General features: G+C 41.0%; 19 non-coding genes across 19 annotated transcripts; all 19 read left to right on the top strand.

Annotated features, from left to right (window-relative positions):
* Positions 1-761: 761 nt before the first annotated feature.
* trnan-guu (transfer RNA asparagine (anticodon GUU)) lies at positions 762-835 on the top strand. Its single transcript has one exon. It is a non-coding gene; the product is annotated as a tRNA-Asn (tRNA).
* Positions 836-1732: 897 nt separating this feature from the next.
* trnan-guu (transfer RNA asparagine (anticodon GUU)) lies at positions 1733-1806 on the top strand. The gene has a single exon. It is a non-coding gene; the product is annotated as a tRNA-Asn (tRNA).
* Positions 1807-2703: 897 nt separating this feature from the next.
* trnan-guu (transfer RNA asparagine (anticodon GUU)) lies at positions 2704-2777 on the top strand. Its single transcript has one exon. It is a non-coding gene; the product is annotated as a tRNA-Asn (tRNA).
* A 1081-nt stretch (positions 2778-3858) lies between these two features.
* Positions 3859-3932, top strand: trnan-guu (transfer RNA asparagine (anticodon GUU)). Its single transcript has one exon. It is a non-coding gene; the product is annotated as a tRNA-Asn (tRNA).
* Positions 3933-5013: 1081 nt separating this feature from the next.
* Positions 5014-5087, top strand: trnan-guu (transfer RNA asparagine (anticodon GUU)). Its single transcript has one exon. It is a non-coding gene; the product is annotated as a tRNA-Asn (tRNA).
* A 1081-nt stretch (positions 5088-6168) lies between these two features.
* On the top strand, positions 6169-6242 carry trnan-guu (transfer RNA asparagine (anticodon GUU)). The gene has a single exon. It is a non-coding gene; the product is annotated as a tRNA-Asn (tRNA).
* Positions 6243-7323: 1081 nt separating this feature from the next.
* trnan-guu (transfer RNA asparagine (anticodon GUU)) lies at positions 7324-7397 on the top strand. Its single transcript has one exon. It is a non-coding gene; the product is annotated as a tRNA-Asn (tRNA).
* A 1081-nt stretch (positions 7398-8478) lies between these two features.
* On the top strand, positions 8479-8552 carry trnan-guu (transfer RNA asparagine (anticodon GUU)). The gene has a single exon. It is a non-coding gene; the product is annotated as a tRNA-Asn (tRNA).
* A 1081-nt stretch (positions 8553-9633) lies between these two features.
* On the top strand, positions 9634-9707 carry trnan-guu (transfer RNA asparagine (anticodon GUU)). The gene has a single exon. It is a non-coding gene; the product is annotated as a tRNA-Asn (tRNA).
* Positions 9708-10788: 1081 nt separating this feature from the next.
* trnan-guu (transfer RNA asparagine (anticodon GUU)) lies at positions 10789-10862 on the top strand. Its single transcript has one exon. It is a non-coding gene; the product is annotated as a tRNA-Asn (tRNA).
* A 1081-nt stretch (positions 10863-11943) lies between these two features.
* On the top strand, positions 11944-12017 carry trnan-guu (transfer RNA asparagine (anticodon GUU)). The gene has a single exon. It is a non-coding gene; the product is annotated as a tRNA-Asn (tRNA).
* Positions 12018-13099: 1082 nt separating this feature from the next.
* On the top strand, positions 13100-13173 carry trnan-guu (transfer RNA asparagine (anticodon GUU)). The gene has a single exon. It is a non-coding gene; the product is annotated as a tRNA-Asn (tRNA).
* A 1081-nt stretch (positions 13174-14254) lies between these two features.
* trnan-guu (transfer RNA asparagine (anticodon GUU)) lies at positions 14255-14327 on the top strand. The gene has a single exon. It is a non-coding gene; the product is annotated as a tRNA-Asn (tRNA).
* A 1081-nt stretch (positions 14328-15408) lies between these two features.
* trnan-guu (transfer RNA asparagine (anticodon GUU)) lies at positions 15409-15482 on the top strand. The gene has a single exon. It is a non-coding gene; the product is annotated as a tRNA-Asn (tRNA).
* A 1080-nt stretch (positions 15483-16562) lies between these two features.
* Positions 16563-16636, top strand: trnan-guu (transfer RNA asparagine (anticodon GUU)). Its single transcript has one exon. It is a non-coding gene; the product is annotated as a tRNA-Asn (tRNA).
* A 1081-nt stretch (positions 16637-17717) lies between these two features.
* trnan-guu (transfer RNA asparagine (anticodon GUU)) lies at positions 17718-17791 on the top strand. The gene has a single exon. It is a non-coding gene; the product is annotated as a tRNA-Asn (tRNA).
* A 2068-nt stretch (positions 17792-19859) lies between these two features.
* Positions 19860-19933, top strand: trnan-guu (transfer RNA asparagine (anticodon GUU)). The gene has a single exon. It is a non-coding gene; the product is annotated as a tRNA-Asn (tRNA).
* A 1081-nt stretch (positions 19934-21014) lies between these two features.
* trnan-guu (transfer RNA asparagine (anticodon GUU)) lies at positions 21015-21088 on the top strand. Its single transcript has one exon. It is a non-coding gene; the product is annotated as a tRNA-Asn (tRNA).
* Positions 21089-22165: 1077 nt separating this feature from the next.
* On the top strand, positions 22166-22239 carry trnan-guu (transfer RNA asparagine (anticodon GUU)). Its single transcript has one exon. It is a non-coding gene; the product is annotated as a tRNA-Asn (tRNA).
* Positions 22240-23681: the final 1442 nt, after the last annotated feature.

The following is a 23681-nucleotide window of genomic DNA, read 5'->3' on the forward strand; positions in this document are numbered from 1 at the left end:
GATGCTGTCTTTCTGTTTCTAGTGATATGGAAGACCTTCCTGGCCTTACAGTAAGCTTGCTTTTGACCTGCTGTGTTTCCTGTTGTCACATGTGATTGGTGTGTTGTTGAACATGAAAGATGACAAGTAACTATACCTACTGGTAAAATGGCTGTCAATGGTCTCTGATCTTCTGTTACTCAATAGCTTGATCATTCTGTGTTCTCCAAGGAACATATAATTTATTCTTATTAATCTGGCTAGTATTACAACGTAAATGATGTCTATCTGGCATGAAAAAAACTTATTATTTATATTTATCTCGCGAGAAGGACAATGTTGGTCCAGTGTGTTTGTGTGTATATGCACGCCTATGCGCCATGAAAGTGACTAGCCACTTCATCATTCTTCCGGAGTTAGTCCCCTAATTATTTTTGAATGGGCTTGGCGATTATATATTACATTTGTGAAAATGCAGTTGTTTAAAATATAGATTTATCAGAATATATTTGTGATTGTGGCTGAATTTACTCCCGCCAGATGCCTATCAATATAATGTTGCGCTGACGAACATTGCGCTACATCTTTGCCCTTTAAGGCCATTCAAAAAGCTAACAAACATTAGAAAACTACAGGGCTACTTCCTTGAAAATGTTGCTGCACTTTCGATGCACGTTAACACAACCATTGGAACAAAGTGTTGTTGTTTCGTAAACTCCATGTTCAGTTGGATGAGAGCTAAAATGGCCAGCGATCAAGCGTCAGGGTTTAATACACCACAAGTCTCTGTGGCGCAATTGGTTAGCGCGTTAGACTGTTAATCTAAAGGTTGGTGGTTCGAGCCCACCCAGGGACGACAGTTATCTGTTTGTTGTGCTCCATGATGTCGATGTGACGTTATGAGATTCCTGTTAAATTTCCTTGCTGAGTGGTGCAATGTGTTGGCGCGTTCGACTGTTAGTTTAAAAGTTGGTGATTTGAGCCCACCCAGGGATGCTGTCTTTCTGTTTCTAGTGATATGGAAGACCTTCCTGGCCTTACAGTAAGCTTGCTTTTGACCTGCTGTGTTTCCTGTTGTCACATGTGATTGGTGTGTTGTTGAACATGAAAGATGACAAGTAACTATACCTACTGGTAAAATGGCTGTCAATGGTCTCTGATCTTCTGTTACTCAATAGCTTGATCATTCTGTGTTCTCCAAGGAACATATAATTTATTCTTATTAATCTGGCTAGTATTACAACGTAAATGATGTCTATCTGGCATGAAAAAAACTTATTATTTATATTTATCTCGCGAGAAGGACAATGTTGGTCCAGTGTGTTTGTGTGTATATGCACGCCTATGCGCCATGAAAGTGACTAGCCACTTCATCATTCTTCCGGAGTTAGTCCCCTAATTATTTTTGAATGGGCTTGGCGATTATATATTACATTTGTGAAAATGCAGTTGTTTAAAATATAGATTTATCAGAATATATTTGTGATTGTGGCTGAATTTACTCCGCCAGATGCCTATCAATATAATGTTGCGCTGACGAACATTGCGCTACATCTTTGCCCTTTTAAGGCCATTCAAAAAGCTAACAAACATTAGAAAACTACAGGGCTACTTCCTTGAAAATGTTGCTGCACTTTCGATGCACGTTAACACAACCATTGGAACAAAGTGTTGTTGTTTCGTAAACTCCATGTTCAGTTGGATGAGAGCTAAAATGGCCAGCGATCAAGCGTCAGGGTTTAATACACCACAAGTCTCTGTGGCGCAATTGGTTAGCGCGTTAGACTGTTAATCTAAAGGTTGGTGGTTCGAGCCCACCCAGGGACGACAGTTATCTGTTTGTTGTGCTCCATGATGTCGATGTGACGTTATGAGATTCCTGTTAAATTTCCTTGCTGAGTGGTGCAATGTGTTGGCGCGTTCGACTGTTAGTTTAAAAGTTGGTGATTTGAGCCCACCCAGGGATGCTGTCTTTCTGTTTCTAGTGATATGGAAGACCTTCCTGGCCTTACAGTAAGCTTGCTTTTGACCTGCTGTGTTTCCTGTTGTCACATGTGATTGGTGTGTTGTTGAACATGAAAGATGACAAGTAACTATACCTACTGGTAAAATGGCTGTCAATGGTCTCTGATCTTCTGTTACTCAATAGCTTGATCATTCTGTGTTCTCCAAGGAACATATAATTTATTCTTATTAATCTGGCTAGTATTACAACGTAAATGATGTCTATCTGGCATGAAAAAACTTATTATTTATATTTATCTCGCGAGAAGGACAATGTTGGTCCAGTGTGTTTGTGTGTATATGCACGCCTATGCGCCATGAAAGTGACTAGCCACTTCATCATTCTTCCGGAGTTAGTCCCCTAATTATTTTTGAATGGGCTTGGCGATTATATATTACATTTGTGAAAATGCAGTTGTTTAAAATATAGATTTATCAGAATATATTTGTGATTGTGGCTGAATTTACTCCTGCCAGATGCCTATCAATATAATGTTGCGCTGACGAACATTGCGCTACATCTTTGCCCTTTTAAGGCCATTCAAAAAGCTAACAAACATTAGAAAACTACAGGGCTACTTCCTTGAAAATGTTGCTGCACTTTCGATGCACGTTAACACAACCATTGGAACAAAGTGTTGTTGTTTCGTAAACTCCATGTTCAGTTGGATGAGAGCTAAAATGGCCAGCGATCAAGCGTCAGGGTTAAATACACCACAGGTCTCTGTGGCGCAATTGGTTAGCGCGTTAGACTGTTAATCTAAAGGTTGGTGGTTCGAGCCCACCCAGGGACGACAGTTATCTGTTTGTTGTGCTCCATGATGTCAATGTGACATTATGAGATTCCTGTTAAATTTCTTTGTTGAGTGTCAATGCCAACACAAGCCTCTCTCGTGCAATCAGTCAGCATGTTTGACTGTCAATCTAAAGGTTGGTGCTTTGACACCACCCAGGGATGACATTGTGGAGATGTGAACTGACCCTTCCTGACTTGCTGTGAGCTTCCATGAGACTTTGGCCTGCTGAGTGTCAGTATAACCACAAGTCTCTGTGGTGCAATGTGTTGGCGCGTTCGACTGTTAGTTTAAAAGTTGGTGATTTGAGCCCACCCAGGGATGCTGTCTTTCTGTTTCTAGTGATATGGAAGACCTTCCTGGCCTTACAGTAAGCTTGCTTTTGACCTGCTGTGTTTCCTGTTGTCACATGTGATTGGTGTGTTGTTGAACATGAAAGATGACAAGTAACTATACCTACTGGTAAAATGGCTGTCAATGGTCTCTGATCTTCTGTTACTCAATAGCTTGATCATTCTGTGTTCTCCAAGGAACATATAATTTATTCTTATTAATCTGGCTAGTATGACAACGTAAATGATGTCAATCTGGCATGAAAAACCTTATTATTTATATTTATCTCGCGAGAAGGACAATGTTGGTCCAGTGTGTTTGTGTGTATATGTACGCCTATGCGCCATGAAAGTGACTAGTCACTTCATCATTCTTCCGGAGTCAGTCCCCTAATTATTTTTGAATGGGCTTGTCGATTATATTTTACTTTTGTGAAAATGCAGTTGTTTAAAATATAGATTTATCAGAATATATTTGTGATTGTGGCTGAATTTACTCCTGCCAGATGCCTTTTAATATAATGTTGCGCTGACGATCATTGCGCTACATCTTTGCCATTTTAAGGCCATTCAAAAAGCTAACAAACATTAGAAACCTACAGGGCTACTTCCTTGAAAATGTTGCTGCACTTTCGATGCACGTTAACACAACCATTGGAACAAAGTGTTGTTGTTTCGTAAACTCCATGTTCAGTTGGATGAGAGCTAAAATGGCCAGCGATCAAGCGTCAGGGTTAAATACACCACAGGTCTCTGTGGCGCAATTGGTTAGCGCGTTAGACTGTTAATCTAAAGGTTGGTGGTTCGAGCCCACCCAGGGACGACAGTTATCTGTTTGTTGTGCTCCATGATGTCAATGTGACATTATGAGATTCCTGTTAAATTTCTTTGTTGAGTGTCAATGCCAACACAAGCCTCTCTCGTGCAATCAGTCAGCATGTTTGACTGTCAATCTAAAGGTTGGTGCTTTGACACCACCCAGGGATGACATTGTGGAGATGTGAACTGACCCTTCCTGACTTGCTGTGAGCTTCCATGAGACTTTGGCCTGCTGAGTGTCAGTATAACCACAAGTCTCTGTGGTGCAATGTGTTGGCGCGTTCGACTGTTAGTTTAAAAGTTGGTGATTTGAGCCCACCCAGGGATGCTGTCTTTCTGTTTCTAGTGATATGGAAGACCTTCCTGGCCTTACAGTAAGCTTGCTTTTGACCTGCTGTGTTTCCTGTTGTCACATGTGATTGGTGTGTTGTTGAACATGAAAGATGACAAGTAACTATACCTACTGGTAAAATGGCTGTCAATGGTCTCTGATCTTCTGTTACTCAATAGCTTGATCATTCTGTGTTCTCCAAGGAACATATAATTTATTCTTATTAATCTGGCTAGTATGACAACGTAAATGATGTCAATCTGGCATGAAAAACCTTATTATTTATATTTATCTCGCGAGAAGGACAATGTTGGTCCAGTGTGTTTGTGTGTATATGTACGCCTATGCGCCATGAAAGTGACTAGTCACTTCATCATTCTTCCGGAGTCAGTCCCCTAATTATTTTTGAATGGGCTTGTCGATTATATTTTACTTTTGTGAAAATGCAGTTGTTTAAAATATAGATTTATCAGAATATATTTGTGATTGTGGCTGAATTTACTCCTGCCAGATGCCTTTTAATATAATGTTGCGCTGACGATCATTGCGCTACATCTTTGCCATTTTAAGGCCATTCAAAAAGCTAACAAACATTAGAAACCTACAGGGCTACTTCCTTGAAAATGTTGCTGCACTTTCGATGCACGTTAACACAACCATTGGAACAAAGTGTTGTTGTTTCGTAAACTCCATGTTCAGTTGGATGAGAGCTAAAATGGCCAGCGATCAAGCGTCAGGGTTAAATACACCACAGGTCTCTGTGGCGCAATTGGTTAGCGCGTTAGACTGTTAATCTAAAGGTTGGTGGTTCGAGCCCACCCAGGGACGACAGTTATCTGTTTGTTGTGCTCCATGATGTCAATGTGACATTATGAGATTCCTGTTAAATTTCTTTGTTGAGTGTCAATGCCAACACAAGCCTCTCTCGTGCAATCAGTCAGCATGTTTGACTGTCAATCTAAAGGTTGGTGCTTTGACACCACCCAGGGATGACATTGTGGAGATGTGAACTGACCCTTCCTGACTTGCTGTGAGCTTCCATGAGACTTTGGCCTGCTGAGTGTCAGTATAACCACAAGTCTCTGTGGTGCAATGTGTTGGCGCGTTCGACTGTTAGTTTAAAAGTTGGTGATTTGAGCCCACCCAGGGATGCTGTCTTTCTGTTTCTAGTGATATGGAAGACCTTCCTGGCCTTACAGTAAGCTTGCTTTTGACCTGCTGTGTTTCCTGTTGTCACATGTGATTGGTGTGTTGTTGAACATGAAAGATGACAAGTAACTATACCTACTGGTAAAATGGCTGTCAATGGTCTCTGATCTTCTGTTACTCAATAGCTTGATCATTCTGTGTTCTCCAAGGAACATATAATTTATTCTTATTAATCTGGCTAGTATGACAACGTAAATGATGTCAATCTGGCATGAAAAACCTTATTATTTATATTTATCTCGCGAGAAGGACAATGTTGGTCCAGTGTGTTTGTGTGTATATGTACGCCTATGCGCCATGAAAGTGACTAGTCACTTCATCATTCTTCCGGAGTCAGTCCCCTAATTATTTTTGAATGGGCTTGTCGATTATATTTTACTTTTGTGAAAATGCAGTTGTTTAAAATATAGATTTATCAGAATATATTTGTGATTGTGGCTGAATTTACTCCTGCCAGATGCCTTTTAATATAATGTTGCGCTGACGATCATTGCGCTACATCTTTGCCATTTTAAGGCCATTCAAAAAGCTAACAAACATTAGAAACCTACAGGGCTACTTCCTTGAAAATGTTGCTGCACTTTCGATGCACGTTAACACAACCATTGGAACAAAGTGTTGTTGTTTCGTAAACTCCATGTTCAGTTGGATGAGAGCTAAAATGGCCAGCGATCAAGCGTCAGGGTTAAATACACCACAGGTCTCTGTGGCGCAATTGGTTAGCGCGTTAGACTGTTAATCTAAAGGTTGGTGGTTCGAGCCCACCCAGGGACGACAGTTATCTGTTTGTTGTGCTCCATGATGTCAATGTGACATTATGAGATTCCTGTTAAATTTCTTTGTTGAGTGTCAATGCCAACACAAGCCTCTCTCGTGCAATCAGTCAGCATGTTTGACTGTCAATCTAAAGGTTGGTGCTTTGACACCACCCAGGGATGACATTGTGGAGATGTGAACTGACCCTTCCTGACTTGCTGTGAGCTTCCATGAGACTTTGGCCTGCTGAGTGTCAGTATAACCACAAGTCTCTGTGGTGCAATGTGTTGGCGCGTTCGACTGTTAGTTTAAAAGTTGGTGATTTGAGCCCACCCAGGGATGCTGTCTTTCTGTTTCTAGTGATATGGAAGACCTTCCTGGCCTTACAGTAAGCTTGCTTTTGACCTGCTGTGTTTCCTGTTGTCACATGTGATTGGTGTGTTGTTGAACATGAAAGATGACAAGTAACTATACCTACTGGTAAAATGGCTGTCAATGGTCTCTGATCTTCTGTTACTCAATAGCTTGATCATTCTGTGTTCTCCAAGGAACATATAATTTATTCTTATTAATCTGGCTAGTATGACAACGTAAATGATGTCAATCTGGCATGAAAAACCTTATTATTTATATTTATCTCGCGAGAAGGACAATGTTGGTCCAGTGTGTTTGTGTGTATATGTACGCCTATGCGCCATGAAAGTGACTAGTCACTTCATCATTCTTCCGGAGTCAGTCCCCTAATTATTTTTGAATGGGCTTGTCGATTATATTTTACTTTTGTGAAAATGCAGTTGTTTAAAATATAGATTTATCAGAATATATTTGTGATTGTGGCTGAATTTACTCCTGCCAGATGCCTTTTAATATAATGTTGCGCTGACGATCATTGCGCTACATCTTTGCCATTTTAAGGCCATTCAAAAAGCTAACAAACATTAGAAACCTACAGGGCTACTTCCTTGAAAATGTTGCTGCACTTTCGATGCACGTTAACACAACCATTGGAACAAAGTGTTGTTGTTTCGTAAACTCCATGTTCAGTTGGATGAGAGCTAAAATGGCCAGCGATCAAGCGTCAGGGTTAAATACACCACAGGTCTCTGTGGCGCAATTGGTTAGCGCGTTAGACTGTTAATCTAAAGGTTGGTGGTTCGAGCCCACCCAGGGACGACAGTTATCTGTTTGTTGTGCTCCATGATGTCAATGTGACATTATGAGATTCCTGTTAAATTTCTTTGTTGAGTGTCAATGCCAACACAAGCCTCTCTCGTGCAATCAGTCAGCATGTTTGACTGTCAATCTAAAGGTTGGTGCTTTGACACCACCCAGGGATGACATTGTGGAGATGTGAACTGACCCTTCCTGACTTGCTGTGAGCTTCCATGAGACTTTGGCCTGCTGAGTGTCAGTATAACCACAAGTCTCTGTGGTGCAATGTGTTGGCGCGTTCGACTGTTAGTTTAAAAGTTGGTGATTTGAGCCCACCCAGGGATGCTGTCTTTCTGTTTCTAGTGATATGGAAGACCTTCCTGGCCTTACAGTAAGCTTGCTTTTGACCTGCTGTGTTTCCTGTTGTCACATGTGATTGGTGTGTTGTTGAACATGAAAGATGACAAGTAACTATACCTACTGGTAAAATGGCTGTCAATGGTCTCTGATCTTCTGTTACTCAATAGCTTGATCATTCTGTGTTCTCCAAGGAACATATAATTTATTCTTATTAATCTGGCTAGTATGACAACGTAAATGATGTCAATCTGGCATGAAAAACCTTATTATTTATATTTATCTCGCGAGAAGGACAATGTTGGTCCAGTGTGTTTGTGTGTATATGTACGCCTATGCGCCATGAAAGTGACTAGTCACTTCATCATTCTTCCGGAGTCAGTCCCCTAATTATTTTTGAATGGGCTTGTCGATTATATTTTACTTTTGTGAAAATGCAGTTGTTTAAAATATAGATTTATCAGAATATATTTGTGATTGTGGCTGAATTTACTCCTGCCAGATGCCTTTTAATATAATGTTGCGCTGACGATCATTGCGCTACATCTTTGCCATTTTAAGGCCATTCAAAAAGCTAACAAACATTAGAAACCTACAGGGCTACTTCCTTGAAAATGTTGCTGCACTTTCGATGCACGTTAACACAACCATTGGAACAAAGTGTTGTTGTTTCGTAAACTCCATGTTCAGTTGGATGAGAGCTAAAATGGCCAGCGATCAAGCGTCAGGGTTAAATACACCACAGGTCTCTGTGGCGCAATTGGTTAGCGCGTTAGACTGTTAATCTAAAGGTTGGTGGTTCGAGCCCACCCAGGGACGACAGTTATCTGTTTGTTGTGCTCCATGATGTCAATGTGACATTATGAGATTCCTGTTAAATTTCTTTGTTGAGTGTCAATGCCAACACAAGCCTCTCTCGTGCAATCAGTCAGCATGTTTGACTGTCAATCTAAAGGTTGGTGCTTTGACACCACCCAGGGATGACATTGTGGAGATGTGAACTGACCCTTCCTGACTTGCTGTGAGCTTCCATGAGACTTTGGCCTGCTGAGTGTCAGTATAACCACAAGTCTCTGTGGTGCAATGTGTTGGCGCGTTCGACTGTTAGTTTAAAAGTTGGTGATTTGAGCCCACCCAGGGATGCTGTCTTTCTGTTTCTAGTGATATGGAAGACCTTCCTGGCCTTACAGTAAGCTTGCTTTTGACCTGCTGTGTTTCCTGTTGTCACATGTGATTGGTGTGTTGTTGAACATGAAAGATGACAAGTAACTATACCTACTGGTAAAATGGCTGTCAATGGTCTCTGATCTTCTGTTACTCAATAGCTTGATCATTCTGTGTTCTCCAAGGAACATATAATTTATTCTTATTAATCTGGCTAGTATGACAACGTAAATGATGTCAATCTGGCATGAAAAACCTTATTATTTATATTTATCTCGCGAGAAGGACAATGTTGGTCCAGTGTGTTTGTGTGTATATGTACGCCTATGCGCCATGAAAGTGACTAGTCACTTCATCATTCTTCCGGAGTCAGTCCCCTAATTATTTTTGAATGGGCTTGTCGATTATATTTTACTTTTGTGAAAATGCAGTTGTTTAAAATATAGATTTATCAGAATATATTTGTGATTGTGGCTGAATTTACTCCTGCCAGATGCCTTTTAATATAATGTTGCGCTGACGATCATTGCGCTACATCTTTGCCATTTTAAGGCCATTCAAAAAGCTAACAAACATTAGAAACCTACAGGGCTACTTCCTTGAAAATGTTGCTGCACTTTCGATGCACGTTAACACAACCATTGGAACAAAGTGTTGTTGTTTCGTAAACTCCATGTTCAGTTGGATGAGAGCTAAAATGGCCAGCGATCAAGCGTCAGGGTTAAATACACCACAGGTCTCTGTGGCGCAATTGGTTAGCGCGTTAGACTGTTAATCTAAAGGTTGGTGGTTCGAGCCCACCCAGGGACGACAGTTATCTGTTTGTTGTGCTCCATGATGTCAATGTGACATTATGAGATTCCTGTTAAATTTCTTTGTTGAGTGTCAATGCCAACACAAGCCTCTCTCGTGCAATCAGTCAGCATGTTTGACTGTCAATCTAAAGGTTGGTGCTTTGACACCACCCAGGGATGACATTGTGGAGATGTGAACTGACCCTTCCTGACTTGCTGTGAGCTTCCATGAGACTTTGGCCTGCTGAGTGTCAGTATAACCACAAGTCTCTGTGGTGCAATGTGTTGGCGCGTTCGACTGTTAGTTTAAAAGTTGGTGATTTGAGCCCACCCAGGGATGCTGTCTTTCTGTTTCTAGTGATATGGAAGACCTTCCTGGCCTTACAGTAAGCTTGCTTTTGACCTGCTGTGTTTCCTGTTGTCACATGTGATTGGTGTGTTGTTGAACATGAAAGATGACAAGTAACTATACCTACTGGTAAAATGGCTGTCAATGGTCTCTGATCTTCTGTTACTCAATAGCTTGATCATTCTGTGTTCTCCAAGGAACATATAATTTATTCTTATTAATCTGGCTAGTATGACAACGTAAATGATGTCAATCTGGCATGAAAAACCTTATTATTTATATTTATCTCGCGAGAAGGACAATGTTGGTCCAGTGTGTTTGTGTGTATATGTACGCCTATGCGCCATGAAAGTGACTAGTCACTTCATCATTCTTCCGGAGTCAGTCCCCTAATTATTTTTGAATGGGCTTGTCGATTATATTTTACTTTTGTGAAAATGCAGTTGTTTAAAATATAGATTTATCAGAATATATTTGTGATTGTGGCTGAATTTACTCCTGCCAGATGCCTTTTAATATAATGTTGCGCTGACGATCATTGCGCTACATCTTTGCCATTTTAAGGCCATTCAAAAAGCTAACAAACATTAGAAACCTACAGGGCTACTTCCTTGAAAATGTTGCTGCACTTTCGATGCACGTTAACACAACCATTGGAACAAAGTGTTGTTGTTTCGTAAACTCCATGTTCAGTTGGATGAGAGCTAAAATGGCCAGCGATCAAGCGTCAGGGTTAAATACACCACAGGTCTCTGTGGCGCAATTGGTTAGCGCGTTAGACTGTTAATCTAAAGGTTGGTGGTTCGAGCCCACCCAGGGACGACAGTTATCTGTTTGTTGTGCTCCATGATGTCAATGTGACATTATGAGATTCCTGTTAAATTTCTTTGTTGAGTGTCAATGCCAACACAAGCCTCTCTCGTGCAATCAGTCAGCATGTTTGACTGTCAATCTAAAGGTTGGTGCTTTGACACCACCCAGGGATGACATTGTGGAGATGTGAACTGACCCTTCCTGACTTGCTGTGAGCTTCCATGAGACTTTGGCCTGCTGAGTGTCAGTATAACCACAAGTCTCTGTGGTGCAATGTGTTGGCGCGTTCGACTGTTAGTTTAAAAGTTGGTGATTTGAGCCCACCCAGGGATGCTGTCTTTCTGTTTCTAGTGATATGGAAGACCTTCCTGGCCTTACAGTAAGCTTGCTTTTGACCTGCTGTGTTTCCTGTTGTCACATGTGATTGGTGTGTTGTTGAACATGAAAGATGACAAGTAACTATACCTACTGGTAAAATGGCTGTCAATGGTCTCTGATCTTCTGTTACTCAATAGCTTGATCATTCTGTGTTCTCCAAGGAACATATAATTTATTCTTATTAATCTGGCTAGTATGACAACGTAAATGATGTCAATCTGGCATGAAAAACCTTATTATTTATATTTATCTCGCGAGAAGGACAATGTTGGTCCAGTGTGTTTGTGTGTATATGTACGCCTATGCGCCATGAAAGTGACTAGTCACTTCATCATTCTTCCGGAGTCAGTCCCCTAATTATTTTTGAATGGGCTTGTCGATTATATTTTACTTTTGTGAAAATGCAGTTGTTTAAAATATAGATTTATCAGAATATATTTGTGATTGTGGCTGAATTTACTCCTGCCAGATGCCTTTTAATATAATGTTGCGCTGACGATCATTGCGCTACATCTTTGCCATTTTAAGGCCATTCAAAAAGCTAACAAACATTAGAAACCTACAGGGCTACTTCCTTGAAAATGTTGCTGCACTTTCGATGCACGTTAACACAACCATTGGAACAAAGTGTTGTTGTTTCGTAAACTCCATGTTCAGTTGGATGAGAGCTAAAATGGCCAGCGATCAAGCGTCAGGGTTAAATACACCACAGGTCTCTGTGGCGCAATTGGTTAGCGCGTTAGACTGTTAATCTAAAGGTTGGTGGTTCGAGCCCACCCAGGGACGACAGTTATCTGTTTGTTGTGCTCCATGATGTCAATGTGACATTATGAGATTCCTGTTAAATTTCTTTGTTGAGTGTCAATGCCAACACAAGCCTCTCTCGTGCAATCAGTCAGCATGTTTGACTGTCAATCTAAAGGTTGGTGCTTTGACACCACCCAGGGATGACATTGTGGAGATGTGAACTGACCCTTCCTGACTTGCTGTGAGCTTCCATGAGACTTTGGCCTGCTGAGTGTCAGTATAACCACAAGTCTCTGTGGTGCAATGTGTTGGCGCGTTCGACTGTTAGTTTAAAAGTTGGTGATTTGAGCCCACCCAGGGATGCTGTCTTTCTGTTTCTAGTGATATGGAAGACCTTCCTGGCCTTACAGTAAGCTTGCTTTTGACCTGCTGTGTTTCCTGTTGTCACATGTGATTGGTGTGTTGTTGAACATGAAAGATGACAAGTAACTATACCTACTGGTAAAATGGCTGTCAATGGTCTCTGATCTTCTGTTACTCAATAGCTTGATCATTCTGTGTTCTCCAAGGAACATATAATTTATTCTTATTAATCTGGCTAGTATGACAACGTAAATGATGTCAATCTGGCATGAAAAACCTTATTATTTATATTTATCTCGCGAGAAGGACAATGTTGGTCCAGTGTGTTTGTGTGTATATGTACGCCTATGCGCCATGAAAGTGACTAGTCACTTCATCATTCTTCCGGAGTCAGTCCCCTAATTATTTTTGAATGGGCTTGTCGATATATATTTTACTTTTGTGAAAATGCAGTTGTTTAAAATATAGATTTATCAGAATATATTTGTGATTGTGGCTGAATTTACTCCTGCCAGATGCCTTTTAATATAATGTTGCGCTGACGATCATTGCGCTACATCTTTGCCATTTTAAGGCCATTCAAAAAGCTAACAAACATTAGAAACCTACAGGGCTACTTCCTTGAAAATGTTGCTGCACTTTCGATGCACGTTAACACAACCATTGGAACAAAGTGTTGTTGTTTCGTAAACTCCATGTTCAGTTGGATGAGAGCTAAAATGGCCAGCGATCAAGCGTCAGGGTTAAATACACCACAGGTCTCTGTGGCGCAATTGGTTAGCGCGTTAGACTGTTAATCTAAAGGTTGGTGGTTCGAGCCCACCCAGGGACGACAGTTATCTGTTTGTTGTGCTCCATGATGTCAATGTGACATTATGAGATTCCTGTTAAATTTCTTTGTTGAGTGTCAATGCCAACACAAGCCTCTCTCGTGCAATCAGTCAGCATGTTTGACTGTCAATCTAAAGGTTGGTGCTTTGACACCACCCAGGGATGACATTGTGGAGATGTGAACTGACCCTTCCTGACTTGCTGTGAGCTTCCATGAGACTTTGGCCTGCTGAGTGTCAGTATAACCACAAGTCTCTGTGGTGCAATGTGTTGGCGCGTTCGACTGTTAGTTTAAAAGTTGGTGATTTGAGCCCACCCAGGGATGCTGTCTTTCTGTTTCTAGTGATATGGAAGACCTTCCTGGCCTTACAGTAAGCTTGCTTTTGACCTGCTGTGTTTCCTGTTGTCACATGTGATTGGTGTGTTGTTGAACATGAAAGATGACAAGTAACTATACCTACTGGTAAAATGGCTGTCAATGGTCTCTGATCTTCTGTTACTCAATAGCTTGATCATTCTGTGTTCTCCAAGGAACATATAATTTATTCTTATTAATCTGGCTAGTATGACAACGTAAATGATGTCAATCTGGCATGAAAAACCTTATTATTTATATTTATCTCGCGAGAAGGACAATGTTGGTCCAGTGTGTTTGTGTGTATATGTACGCCTATGCGCCATGAAAGTGACTAGTCACTTCATCATTCTTCCGGAGTCAGTCCCCTAATTATTTTTGAATGGGCTTGTCGATTATATTTTACTTTTGTGAAAATGCAGTTGTTTAAAATATAGATTTATCAGAATATATTTGTGATTGTGGCTGAATTTACTCCTGCCAGATGCCTTTTAATATAATGTTGCGCTGACGATCATTGCGCTACATCTTTGCCATTTTAAGGCCATTCAAAAAGCTAACAAACATTAGAAACCTACAGGGCTACTTCCTTGAAAATGTTGCTGCACTTTCGATGCACGTTAACACAACCATTGGAACAAAGTGTTGTTGTTTCGTAAACTCCATGTTCAGTTGGATGAGAGCTAAAATGGCCAGCGATCAAGCGTCAGGGTTAAATACACCACAGGTCTCTGTGGCGCATTGGTTAGCGCGTTAGACTGTTAATCTAAAGGTTGGTGGTTCGAGCCCACCCAGGGACGACAGTTATCTGTTTGTTGTGCTCCATGATGTCAATGTGACATTATGAGATTCCTGTTAAATTTCTTTGTTGAGTGTCAATGCCAACACAAGCCTCTCTCGTGCAATCAGTCAGCATGTTTGACTGTCAATCTAAAGGTTGGTGCTTTGACACCACCCAGGGATGACATTGTGGAGATGTGAACTGACCCTTCCTGACTTGCTGTGAGCTTCCATGAGACTTTGGCCTGCTGAGTGTCAGTATAACCACAAGTCTCTGTGGTGCAATGTGTTGGCGCGTTCGACTGTTAGTTTAAAAGTTGGTGATTTGAGCCCACCCAGGGATGCTGTCTTTCTGTTTCTAGTGATATGGAAGACCTTCCTGGCCTTACAGTAAGCTTGCTTTTGACCTGCTGTGTTTCCTGTTGTCACATGTGATTGGTGTGTTGTTGAACATGAAAGATGACAAGTAACTATACCTACTGGTAAAATGGCTGTCAATGGTCTCTGATCTTCTGTTACTCAATAGCTTGATCATTCTGTGTTCTCCAAGGAACATATAATTTATTCTTATTAATCTGGCTAGTATGACAACGTAAATGATGTCAATCTGGCATGAAAAACCTTATTATTTATATTTATCTCGCGAGAAGGACAATGTTGGTCCAGTGTGTTTGTGTGTATATGTACGCCTATGCGCCATGAAAGTGACTAGTCACTTCATCATTCTTCCGGAGTCAGTCCCCTAATTATTTTTGAATGGGCTTGTCGATTATATTTTACTTTTGTGAAAATGCAGTTGTTTAAAATATAGATTTATCAGAATATATTTGTGATTGTGGCTGAATTTACTCCTGCCAGATGCCTTTTAATATAATGTTGCGCTGACGATCATTGCGCTACATCTTTGCCATTTTAAGGCCATTCAAAAAGCTAACAAACATTAGAAACCTACAGGGCTACTTCCTTGAAAATGTTGCTGCACTTTCGATGCACGTTAACACAACCATTGGAACAAAGTGTTGTTGTTTCGTAAACTCCATGTTCAGTTGGATGAGAGCTAAAATGGCCAGCGATCAAGCGTCAGGGTTAAATACACCACAGGTCTCTGTGGCGCAATTGGTTAGCGCGTTAGACTGTTAATCTAAAGGTTGGTGGTTCGAGCCCACCCAGGGACGACAGTTATCTGTTTGTTGTGCTCCATGATGTCAATGTGACATTATGAGATTCCTGTTAAATTTCTTTGTTGAGTGTCAATGCCAACACAAGCCTCTCTCGTGCAATCAGTCAGCATGTTTGACTGTCAATCTAAAGGTTGGTGCTTTGACACCACCCAGGGATGACATTGTGGAGATGTGAACTGACCCTTCCTGACTTGCTGTGAGCTTCCATGAGACTTTGGCCTGCTGAGTGTCAGTATAACCACAAGTCTCTGTGGTGCAATGTGTTGGCGCGTTCGACGTTAGTTTAAAAGTTGGTGATTTGAGCCCACCCAGGGATGCTGTCTTTCTGTTTCTAGTGATATGGAAGACCTTCCTGGCCTTACAGTAAGCTTGCTTTTGACCTGCTGTGTTTCCTGTTGTCACATGTGATTGGTGTGTTGTTGAACATGAAAGATGACAAGTAACTATACCTACTGGTAAAATGGCTGTCAATGGTCTCTGATCTTCTGTTACTCAATAGCTTGATCATTCTGTGTTCTCCAAGGAACATATAATTTATTCTTATTAATCTGGCTAGTATGACAACGTAAATGATGTCAATCTGGCATGAAAAACCTTATTATTTATATTTATCTCGCGAGAAGGACAATGTTGGTCCAGTGTGTTTGTGTGTATATGTACGCCTATGCGCCATGAAAGTGACTAGTCACTTCATCATTCTTCCGGAGTCAGTCCCCTAATTATTTTTGAATGGGCTTGTCGATTATATTTTACTTTTGTGAAAATGCAGTTGTTTAAAATATAGATTTATCAGAATATATTTGTGATTGTGGCTGAATTTACTCCTGCCAGATGCCTTTTAATATAATGTTGCGCTGACGATCATTGCGCTACATCTTTGCCATTTTAAGGCCATTCAAAAAGCTAACAAACATTAGAAACCTACAGGGCTACTTCCTTGAAAATGTTGCTGCACTTTCGATGCACGTTAACACAACCATTGGAACAAAGTGTTGTTGTTTCGTAAACTCCATGTTCAGTTGGATGAGAGCTAAAATGGCCAGCGATCAAGCGTCAGGGTTAAATACACCACAGGTCTCTGTGGCGCAATTGGTTAGCGCGTTAGACTGTTAATCTAAAGGTTGGTGGTTCGAGCCCACCCAGGGACGACAGTTATCTGTTTGTTGTGCTCCATGATGTCAATGTGACATTATGAGATTCCTGTTAAATTTCTTTGTTGAGTGTCAATGCCAACACAAGCCTCTCTCGTGCAATCAGTCAGCATGTTTGACTGTCAATCTAAAGGTTGGTGCTTTGACACCACCCAGGGATGACATTGTGGAGATGTGAACTGACCCTTCCTGACTTGCTGTGAGCTTCCATGAGACTTTGGCCTGCTGAGTGTCAGTATAACCACAAGTCTCTGTGGTGCAATGTGTTGGCGCGTTCGACTGTTAGTTTAAAAGTTGGTGATTTGAGCCCACCCAGGGATGCTGTCTTTCTGTTTCTAGTGATATGGAAGACCTTCCTGGCCTTACAGTAAGCTTGCTTTTGACCTGCTGTGTTTCCTGTTGTCACATGTGATTGGTGTGTTGTTGAACATGAAAGATGACAAGTAACTATACCTACTGGTAAAATGGCTGTCAATGGTCTCTGATCTTCTGTTACTCAATAGCTTGATCATTCTGTGTTCTCCAAGGAACATATAATTTATTCTTATTAATCTGGCTAGTATGACAACGTAAATGATGTCAATCTGGCATGAAAAACCTTATTATTTATATTTATCTCGCGAGAAGGACAATGTTGGTCCAGTGTGTTTGTGTGTATATGTACGCCTATGCGCCATGAAAGTGACTAGTCACTTCATCATTCTTCCGGAGTCAGTCCCCTAATTATTTTTGAATGGGCTTGTCGATTATATTTTACTTTTGTGAAAATGCAGTTGTTTAAAATATAGATTTATCAGAATATATTTGTGATTGTGGCTGAATTTACTCCTGCCAGATGCCTTTTAATATAATGTTGCGCTGACGATCATTGCGCTACATCTTTGCCATTTTAAGGCCATTCAAAAAGCTAACAAACATTAGAAACCTACAGGGCTACTTCCTTGAAAATGTTGCTGCACTTTCGATGCACGTTAACACAACCATTGGAACAAAGTGTTGTTGTTTCGTAAACTCCATGTTCAGTTGGATGAGAGCTAAAATGGCCAGCGATCAAGCGTCAGGGTTAAATACACCACAGGTCTCTGTGGCGCAATTGGTTAGCGCGTTAGACTGTTAATCTAAAGGTTGGTGGTTCGAGCCCACCCAGGGACGACAGTTATCTGTTTGTTGTGCTCCATGATGTCAATGTGACATTATGAGATTCCTGTTAAATTTCTTTGTTGAGTGTCAATGCCAACACAAGCCTCTCTCGTGCAATCAGTCAGCATGTTTGACTGTCAATCTAAAGGTTGGTGCTTTGACACCACCCAGGGATGACATTGTGGAGATGTGAACTGACCCTTCCTGACTTGCTGTGAGCTTCCATGAGACTTTGGCCTGCTGAGTGTCAGTATAACCACAAGTCTCTGTGGTGCAATGTGTTGGCGCGTTCGACTGTTAGTTTAAAAGTTGGTGATTTGAGCCCACCCAGGGATGCTGTCTTTCTGTTTCTAGTGATATGGAAGACCTTCCTGGCCTTACAGTAAGCTTGCTTTTGACCTGCTGTGTTTCCTGTTGTCACATGTGATTGGTGTGTTGTTGAACATGAAAGATGACAAGTAACTATACCTACTGGTAAAATGGCTGTCAATGGTCTCTGATCTTCTGTTACTCAATAGCTTGATCATTCTGTGTTCTCCAAGGAACATATAATTTATTCTTATTAATCTGGCTAGTATGACAACGTAAATGATGTCAATCTGGCATGAAAAACCTTATTATTTATATTTATCTCGCGAGAAGGACAATGTTGGTCCAGTGTGTTTGTGTGTATATGTACGCCTATGCGCCATGAAAGTGACTAGTCACTTCATCATTCTTCCGGAGTCAGTCCCCTAATTATTTTTGAATGGGCTTGTCGATTATATTTTACTTTTGTGAAAATGCAGTTGTTTAAAATATAGATTTATCAGAATATATTTGTGATTGTGGCTGAATTTACTCCTGCCAGATGCCTTTTAATATAATGTTGCGCTGACGATCATTGCGCTACATCTTTGCCATTTTAAGGCCATTCAAAAAGCTTACAAACATTAGAAACCTACAGGGCTACTTCCTTGAAAATGTTGCTGGACTTTCGATGCACGTTAACACAACCATTGGAACAAAGTGTTGTTGTTTCGTAAACTCCATGTTCAGTTGGATGAGAGCTAAAATGGCCATCAAGCGTCAGGGTTAAATACACCACAGGTCTCTGTGGCGCAATTGGTTAGAGCATTAGACTGTTAATCTAAAGGTTGGTGCTTTGACACCACCCAGGGATGACATTGTGGAGATGTGAACTGACCCTTCCTGACTTGCTGTGAGCTTCCATGAGACTTTGGCCTGCTGAGTGTCAGTATAACCACAAGTCTCTGTGGTGCAATGTGTTGGCGCGTTCGACTGTTAGTTTAAAAGTTGGTGATTTGAGCCCTCCCAGGGATGCTGTCTTTCTGTTTCTAGTGATATGGAAGACCTTCCTGGCCTTATAGTAAGCTTGCTTTTGACCTGCTGTGTTTCCTGTTGTCACATGTGATTGGTGTGTTGTTGAACATGAAAGATGACAAGTAACTATACCTACTGGTAAAATGGCTGTCAATGGTCTCTGATCTTCTGTTACTCAATAGCTTGATCATTCTGTGTTCTCCAAGGAACATATAATTTATTCTTATTAATCTGGCTAGTATGACAACGTAAATGATGTCAATCTGGCATGAAAAACCTTATTATTTATATTTATCTCGCGAGAAGGACAATGTTGGTCCAGTGTGTTTGTGTGTATATGTACGCCTATGCGCCATGAAAGTGACTAGTCACTTCATCATTCTTCCGGAGTCAGTCCCCTAATTATTTTTGAATGGGCTTGTCGATTATATTTTACTTTTGTGAAAATGCAGTTGTTTAAAATATAGATTTATCAGAATATATTTGTGATTGTGGCTGAATTTACTCCTGCCAGATGCCTTTTAATATAATGTTGCGCTGACGATCATTGCGCTACATCTTTGCCATTTTAAGGCCATTCAAAAAGCTAACAAACATTAGAAACCTACAGGGCTACTTCCTTGAAAATGTTGCTGCACTTTCGATGCACGTTAACACAACCATTGGAACAAAGTGTTGTTGTTTCGTAAACTCCATGTTCAGTTGGATGAGAGCTAAAATGGCCAGCGATCAAGCGTCAGGGTTAAATACACCACAGGTCTCTGTGGCGCAATTGGTTAGAGCGTTAGACTGTTAATCTAAAGGTTGGTGGTTCGAGCCCACCCAGGGACGACAGTTATCTGTTTGTTGTGCTCCATGATGTCAATGTGACATTATGAGATTCCTGTTAAATTTCTTTGTTGAGTGTCAATGCCAACACAAGCCTCTCTCGTGCAATCAGTCAGCATGTTTGACTGTCAATCTAAAGGTTGGTGCTTTGACACCACCCAGGGATGACATTGTGGAGATGTGAACTGACCCTTCCTGACTTGCTGTGAGCTTCCATGAGACTTTGGCCTGCTGAGTGTCAGTATAACCACAAGTCTCTGTGGTGCAATGTGTTGGCGCGTTCGACTGTTAGTTTAAAAGTTGGTGATTTGAGCCCTCCCAGGGATGCTGTCTTTCTGTTTCTAGTGATATGGAAGACCTTCCTGGCCTTATAGTAAGCTTGCTTTTGACCTGCTGTGTTTCCTGTTGTCACATGTGATTGGTGTGTTGTTGAACATGAAAGATGACAAGTAACTATACCTACTGGTAAAATGGCTGTCAATGGTCTCTGATCTTCTGTTACTCAATAGCTTGATCATTCTGTGTTCTCCAAGGAACATATCATTTATTCTTATTAATCTGGCTAGTATGACAACGTAAATGATGTCAATCTGGCATGAAAAACCGTATTATTTATATTTATCTCGCGAGAAGGACAATGTTGGTCCAGTGTGTTTGTGTGTATATGTACGCCTATGCGCCATGAAAGTGACTAGTCACTTCATCATTCTTCCGGAGTCAGTCCCCTAATTATTTTTGAATGGGCTTGTCGATTATATTTTACTTTTGTGAAAATGCAGTTGTTTAAAATATAGATTTATCAGAATATATTTGTGATTGTGGCTGAATTTACTCCTGCCAGATGCCTTTTAATATAATGTTGCGCTGACGATCATTGCGCTACATCTTTGCCATTTTAAGGCCATTCAAAAAGCTAACAAACATTAGAAACCTACAGGGCTACTTCCTTGAAAATGTTGCTGCACTTTCGATGCACGTTAACACAACCATTGGAACAAAGTGTTGTTGGTTCGTAAACTCCATGTTCAGTTGGATGAGAGCTAAAATGGCCAGCAATCAAGCGTCAGGGTTAAACACACAACAGGTCTCTGTGGCGCAATTGGTTAGCGCGTTAGACTGTTAATCTAAAGGTTGGTGGTTCGAGCCCACCCAGGGACGACAGTTATCTGTTTTTTGTGCTCCATGATGTCGATGTGACGTTATGAGATTCCTGTTAAATTTCCTTGCTGAGTGTCAATGCCAACACAAGCCTCTCTCGTGCAATCAGTCAGCATGTTTGACTGTCAATCTAAAGGTTGGTGCTTTGACACCACCCAGGGATGACATTGTGGAGATGTGAACTGACCCTTCCTGACTTGCTGTGAGCTTCCATGAGACTTTGGCCTGCTGAGTGTCAGTATAACCACAAGTCTCTGTGGTGCAATGTGTTGGCGCGTTCGACTGTTAGTTTAAAAGTTGGTGATTTGAGCACACCCAGGAATGATGTCTTTCTGTTTCTAGTGATATGGAAGACCTTCCTGGCCTTATAGTAAGCTTGCTTTTGACCTGCTGTGTTTCCTGTTGTCACATGTGATTGGTGTGTTGTTGAACATGAAAGATGACAAGTAACTATACCTACTGGTAAAATGGCTGTCAATGGTCTCTGATCTTCTGTTACTCAATAGCTTGATCATTCTGTGTTCTCCAAGGAACATATAATTTATTCTTATTAATCTGGCTAGTATGACAACGTAAATGATGTCAATCTGGCATGAAAAACCTTATTATTTATATTTATCTCGCGAGAAGGACAATGTTGGTCCAGTGTGTTTGTGTGTATATGTACGCCTATGCGCCATGAAAGTGACTAGTCACTTCATCATTCTTCCGGAGTCAGTCCCCTAATTATTTTTGAATGGGCTTGTCGATTATATTTTACTTTTGTGAAAATGCAGTTGTTTAAAATATAGATTTATCAGAATATATTTGTGATTGTGGCTGAATTTACTCCTGCCAGATGCCTTTTAATATAATGTTGCGCTGACGATCATTGCGCTACATCTTTGCCATTTTAAGGCCATTCAAAAAGCTAACAAACATTAGAAACCTACAGGGCTACTTCCTTGAAAATGTTGCTGCACTTTCGATGCACGTTAACACAACCATTGGAACAAAGTGTTGTTGTTTCGTAAACTCCATGTTCAGTTGGATGAGAGCTAAAAAGGCCATCAAGCGTCAGGGTTAAATACACCACAGGTCTCTGTGGCGCAATTGGTTAGCGCGTTAGACTGTTAATCTAAAGGTTGGTGGTTTGAGCCCACCCAGGGACGACAGTTATCTGTTTGTTGTGCTCCATGATGTCAATGTGACGTCCTGGACCTGTTATGAGATTCCTGTTAAATTGCCGTGCTGAGGGTCAATGCCAACACAAGCCTCTCTTGTGCAATCATTTAGCGTGTTTGACTGTCAATCTAAAGGTAAACATTGCATGTCAGAGGAGAATTAATGTTGAATGATAGCAGAATTAACGTCGCATGTAAGAGGAGAATTAACTTTGCATGTTAGAGGAGAATTAACGTTGCATGTTAGAGCAGAATTAACGTTACATGTTAGGAGAATTAACATTGCATGTTAGAGGAGAATGAAAATGGTAAATGACATTTTAATGGCATCGGACCGAGGCTCTGCATCTGTCCTCGTGCTCCTAGACCTTAGTGCTGCTTTTGATACCATCGATCACCACATTCTTTTGGAGAGATTGGAAACCCAAATTGGTCTACACAGACAAGTTCTGGCCTGGTTTAGATCTTATCTGTCAGAAAGATATCAGTTTGTCTCTGTGAATGGTTTGTCCTCTGACAAATCAACTGTAAATTTCGGTGTTCCTCAAGGTTCCGTTTTAGGACCACTGTTGTTTTCACTATATGTTTTACCTCTTGGGGATGTTATTCGAAAACATAATGTTAACTTTCACTGCTATGCGGATGACACACAGCTGTACATTTCAATGAAACATGGTGAAGCCCCAAAATTGCCCTCGCTAGAAGCATGTGTTTCAGACATAAGGAAGTGGATGGCAGCAAACTTTCTACTTTTAAACTCGGACAAAACAGAGATGCTTGTTCTAGGTCCCAAGAAACAAAGAGATCTTCTGTTGAATCTGACAATTAATCTTAATGGTTGTACAGTCATCTCAAATAAAACTGTGAAGGACCTCGGCGTTACTCTGGACCCTGATCTCTCTTTTGAAGAACATATCAAGACCATTTCAAGGACAGCTTTTTTCCATCTACGTAACATTGCAAAAATCAGAAACTTTCTGTCCAAAAATGATGCAGAAAAATTAATCCATGCTTTTGTCACTTCTAGGTTAGACTACTGCAATGCTCTACTTTCCGGCTACCCGGATAAAGCACTAAATAAACTTCAGTTAGTGCTAAATACGGCTGCTAGAATCCTGACTAGAACCAAAAAATTTGATCATATTACTCCAGTGCTAGCCTCCCTATACTGGCTTCCTGTCAAAGCAAGGGCTGATTTCAAGGTTTTACTGCTAACCTACAAAGCATTACATGGGCTTGCTCCTACCTATCTCTCTGATTTGGTCCTGCCGTACATACCTACACGTACGCTACGGTCACAAGACGCAGGCCTCCTAATTGTCCCTAGAATTTCTAAACAAACAGCTGGGGGCAGGGCTTTCTCCTATAGAGCTCAATTTTTATGGAACGGTCTGCCTACCCATGTCAGAGACGCAAACTCGGTCTCAACC

Source organism: Oncorhynchus masou, unplaced genomic scaffold (assembly GCF_036934945.1).
Source record: "Oncorhynchus masou masou isolate Uvic2021 unplaced genomic scaffold, UVic_Omas_1.1 unplaced_scaffold_1882, whole genome shotgun sequence".
Lineage (NCBI taxonomy): Eukaryota > Metazoa > Chordata > Actinopteri > Salmoniformes > Salmonidae > Oncorhynchus > Oncorhynchus masou.